Here is a 5,239-nt window from a genome sequence, read left to right as displayed (position 1 = left end):
CCTGTCTCTTTCTCTCTCAAATAAGTAAATAAAATATTTTAAAAGCCAGGCATAGAGGCGCGTGCCTTTAATCCCAGCACTCAGAAGGTAGAGGTAGGAGGATTGCCATGACTTCGAGGCAACTCTGAGACTACATAGTGAATTCCAGGTCATCCTCCTGAGGTAGAGCAAAACCTTACCTCGAAAAACAAACAAAAAAAGGGGGGGGAAGGGAGGTGGATATGGTGGTATGTGCCTATAACATGCCTATAATCCAATCCAATCCCTAGTGGAGAAGCGCCTGAGCTATAACCCGCAAAAATGTAGTAATGTGAGAGCCATGGTGGAAGGGGAAGAAATTTCCCTCCACATACAGCAGCTGGGATTGAGGCTAGCTTATCTTTCGTTCTTTAGTGATGACAAACTGAATTGGAAGGGGAGAAAAAAAAATGCCCATGAAATACTCTCTTGCCATAGTTATCTGTAACTCAGGGTACAGTTTCTGAGGTTTTCTTCCAAAGGTTATTTGATGAGAATATGTATGTAAGAATCATACATTGGAGGGTCTCACAGCAAAATACCAAAGCATCTGGGATGCGTCTGCGAGGCGAGTTCCCCGCGCTGCACCACCACGATGGGGCTCGGCTCCTGAAGCCCGCGAACCGGACAGCTGGGGCCCGCACCTGGGCACCCGGCTTGAAAGAGAGGGGGACATCGGTCCTGAGCCAGGGAGAAGGAGCATGCGTAGCGCCACCACTGGTCTCTTGCTGCTGGCGCAGAGCTCACTACTGGCTCTGTGGGCCCGGCTCCGCGGACTCCATGGCCGCCCGCCAACAGGCACTTCTGGAGCCGGGATCGTCGCCTGCGCCGGGCTTCCCTGTGCCTCCGCCCCTGTTATCAGACGCCCTCCGCGGCTCCCTGAAAACTTTCCGGGCGCAGCTCACCCTGGCGGCCAGCGCGCACAATCCGCCCAGGCCCGTGCCCACCTAGAGCCCCTGCCAGCGGCTGAGAGCTCCACGGTGCATGGGGCATCTTCTGGGGACGCAGCCTGGAGGAACGAGTACCCCAAGGCTTTTGGAAGGCTGGCGATGGCGTGGTTGGAAGCTGAGCGGGGCGCCCTGGTGGTGGCCTGGAAAGCAGAGGCTGGGGGGCGCAGCTCCAAATGCCTGGCTTGCTTTGTCCATGGTACCCGAGCCTGTGTGCACTATGGCATCTACCCGGATCAGATCTGGGGCGAAGAGCTGTCCTACTACCTGGCGCGCTTACTGGGCCTGAGCCCTGGCTCTCGGAGGACGGCCGTCTGCGGCCCCTGCGGTGAGCTGGCCAACCAGGCCAGGCAGAGCTGGTGGATCTGGTGCAGTGGATTGACGTGATCGTCTTACACTACCTGAAGGCCAACTTCGACAAGATCCAGGATCATCAGCAACCTGTTCAGCTTGCAAGGGGACCCGCACGTCCTGCAGCGTGCCACCAGCAAGCAATTTGCACGGAGGACTGGGCGGGGCGCCGGTGTTTCTGGACAGCCAGGCCAGCTTGGTGAACTGCTATCTGTGGCAGGTATGTGGGACAAGCATGACGAGCCTCTGTTGCAGTCGGTGTGCGTGTTCCGCCAGTGGACTGCGAGGAGGGTCCTGGAGCTGCACCGCGGGCAGGACGCGGCGGCCAGGCTGCTGTGCCCCTATGGGCGCCACGAGCCCACCTTCCCCTAGCTGGCTGCACTAGGGGACCCGCATGCCCAGCTGCTGTAGCGCTGTCTCTGCTACCTTGCGGAGCACATCTTGCACTGCAAGACCAAGTTCGGATGCCCACCGGGAATTGAAGGCACCCAGAGAAAGAGAGGGAGACCCAAGAGTGGGGTATGGATGCTGGGGGGAGAGGCTGTCGCCTCTGCCAACCGACCAGGACCAGCATGTCAACGCCCAGCCAGTGGAGCGCGAACCTGTGTAAAAAACAACCACCACCATCAAAAAACAAAACAAAACAAAACAAAACAAACAAAAAAAAAAAAGTGTGTGTTGCCCACCTAACCCGCGCTGTTTCTTTCCTTCACAAGCTCAGGAAGGTCAAACTCACCAAGGCTAGAAGTGTACCATTCCCTCCACCCAGTTTATAAAAGGACTCTTTCCTGTGCCCAGGAGATTGAAGGATGTGGTTGCTGGGATTTGGCTCCAGAATGGCTGTCTCTGTGGGAGATGCCTCCCATTCTCGCCTCCCTTCCTTTCCCAAAAAGAAAAACTTCCCTTTGAGCCCTTGAGCTAATTCCGCAATTTCCTACCAAATGTTGCGCTTTTGGCCCCGGAGCCTGGCTGTGATATTGGCTGGTGGAGCCCCCTTCCTCTGTTCTCTCTTTGTTCCAGCGCTGTGGTGGAGAGATCACTGTTGTGAGCCTAGAAGCCAGCCTGCTCCAGATAGGACAAAGCAAACAAGACCTCCGTGCCCTGAGGAGCCCTGTGGACACTGACCTTTTGTCTCTGACTCATTCCTGAACTCTTATCACTATGGCCTGTCTCTTTCTCTCTCAAATAAGTAAATAAAATATTTTAAAAGCCAGGCATAGAGGTGCATGCCTTTAATGCCAGCACTCAGAAGGCAAGGTAGGAGGATTGCCATGACTTCGAGGCCACCCTGAGAATACATAGTGAATTCCAGGTCAGCCTCCTGAGATAGAGCAACACTTACCATGAAGAAAAAAAGGGAGTGGGGAGATGGGTAGGTGGTATGCCTATAATCCAAATCCAGCCCTAGTGAGGTGGAGGCAGGAGAGGCAAGAGAATCACTACATGTTCACACCAAGCCTAGTCTACATAACAAATCCTAGGCCAACACCAGAAGAGGGTATGTGATGGTACACACCTGTAATCCCAGGACTCAGGAGGTGGAAGCAGGGAGAACAGAAGTTCAAGGTCAGCCTTGAGTACCGAGTTCAAGACCAGCATGATACTTTATTTAAATAAATAATAATTTTAAAATCCAGCCTGGTCAGGGATGGTGGTAGACACATTTAATCCAAGCAATCAGGAGGAAGAGGTAAGGAAGATCACTGTTGAGTTGTGAAGGTCAGCATGAGACAACACAATAAATTCCAGGTAAACCTGGGCTAGAGCAAGACACTACCTCAAAAACAAACAAACATGCTAGATGTGGTGGCACACACCTTTAATCGCAGACTGGGAAGGCAGAGGTAGGAGGATCACTGTGAGTTCCAGACCACCCTGAGACTAGACAGTGAATTTCAGATCAGCCTGAGCTACAATGAGATCCTACCTCAAAAACTGAAGGAAAAAACAAGCAAGAAAAGAAAAGGATAAACAAAGCCAAGAACAGAACTCACAGATTTTCTAAAAAGATACTTTCCCAGTGAACTGACCTGACATCATATTGCCGCTGCTGACAGGTGTACTGCCCCATGACGTGCTAGATGAACCCATTTGAGCCTGGTCCTTTGCAGCAGTGTCTAGAAAACAGACAATAAGTTTAGGTTCTGTTTAGGGTGAAGTGATTAAGTTAGTTCGGGAAGGAACAGAGAAGGTCCTGTCAATCTTCACTTTTTATTTATGCTCTATGACTCCTAGAAGTTATGGCAGCAAGGTAGCAACTGACATCACTGGGAACTGACAAATACTGTGAAACAGAAAAACTTTCCGGTACAATGGTGGTAACCGCGTTTATTAAAAAGTATATTTATTGAGCTGGAGAGGTGGTTTAGTGGTTAAGGTGCTTGCCTGCAAAGCCACAGGATCTTGGTTCGATCCCCCCCCATACCCCACATAAGCCAGGTGCACCCATTCTTTCTTTCTCTCTCACTTCTCCCTTCCCTTCCTCACTGACCCCTTCCCTAGCATGGGAAGCCTAAGAACCCAGGTTCAATGCTCCAGAACACATGTAATCCAGAGGCATCTGGTGTTGGTTTGCAGGGCTTGAGGTCCTAGAACACCCATTCCCTCTTCACATCTCTTATAAATAAATAAAACAAATTAAAAATATTTGGCAGATGGAGAGAATGGATGCACCAGGGGCTCTACCCACTGCAAATGAACTCCAGACACTTGCACGACCCTGTGCATCTGGCTTACATGAGTACTGGACAATTAAACCTGGGTCCATAGGTTTCATAGGCAAGTATCTTAACCACGAAGCAATCTCTCCAACCCCCATGTTTGTCTTTTTTAAATACTTATTTGAGAGCAAGGGAGAGAGGAGACAGAGGGAGGGAACTGGAGGGAAGGTGTGTTTGTATGGGGGGGGCGGTGGCTTGCCAGGGCCTACTGCCTCTGCAACACCAGATGCAAGATATACTTGCCACTTTGTGCATCCGACTTTATGTGGGTACTGGGTATTGAATCTGGGCAATCAGGGTTTGCAAGCAATCATCTTTTTTTTAAAATTTTTTTTTTAATTTTTATTAACATTTTCCATGATTATAAAATATATCCCATGGTAATTCCCTCCCTCCCCACCCCCACACTTTCCCGTTTAAATTCCATTCTCCATCATATTACCTCCCCATTACAATCATTGTAATTACATATATACAATATCAACCTATTAAGTAGCCTCCTCCCTTCCTTTCTCCACCCTTTATGTCTCCTTTTCAACTTACGGGCCTCTGCTACTAAGTATTTTCATTCTCACACAGAAGCCCAGTCATTTGTAGCTAGGATCCACATATGAGAGAGAACATGTGGTGCTTGGCTTTCTGGGCCTGAGTTACCTGACTTAGTATAATACTTTCCAGGTCCATCCATTTTTCTGCAAATTTCATAACTTCATTTTTCTTTAACGCTGAGTAGAACTCCATTGTATAAATGTACCACATCTTCATTATCCACTCATCTGTTGAGGGACATCTAGGCTGGTTCCATTTCCCAGCTATTATAAATTGAGCAGCAATAAACATGGTTGAGCATGTACTTCTAAGGAAATGAGATGAGTCCTTTGGATATATGCCTAGGAGCGCTATAGCTGGGTCATATGGTAGATCAATCTCTAGCTGTTTTAGGAACCTCCACACTGTTTTCCACAATGGCTGGACCAGATTGCATTCCCACCAGCAGTGCAGAAGGGTTCCTTTTTTTCCACATCCCCGCCAACATTTATGATCATTTGTTTTCATGATGGTGGCCAATCTGACAGGAGTGAGATGGAATCTCAATGTAGTTTTAATCTGCATTTCCCTGATGACTAGTGACGCAGAACATTTTTTTAGATGCTTATATGCCATTCGTATTTCTTCCTTTGAGAACTCTCTATTTAGCTCCAT

General features: G+C 49.3%; 1 pseudogene; it reads left to right on the top strand.

Moving 5' to 3' along the window:
* The first annotated feature begins 618 nt into the window (after positions 1-618).
* Positions 619-2,489, top strand: LOC123459318 (annotated as a pseudogene).
* Positions 2,490-5,239: the final 2,750 nt, after the last annotated feature.

The sequence above is a fragment of the Jaculus jaculus genome, chromosome 3, assembly GCF_020740685.1.
Source record: "Jaculus jaculus isolate mJacJac1 chromosome 3, mJacJac1.mat.Y.cur, whole genome shotgun sequence".
Classification (NCBI taxonomy): Eukaryota; Metazoa; Chordata; class Mammalia; order Rodentia; family Dipodidae; genus Jaculus; species Jaculus jaculus.
The sequence above is the reverse complement of the archived record's forward strand: the minus strand, read 5'-3'. Positions and strand labels throughout refer to the sequence as shown.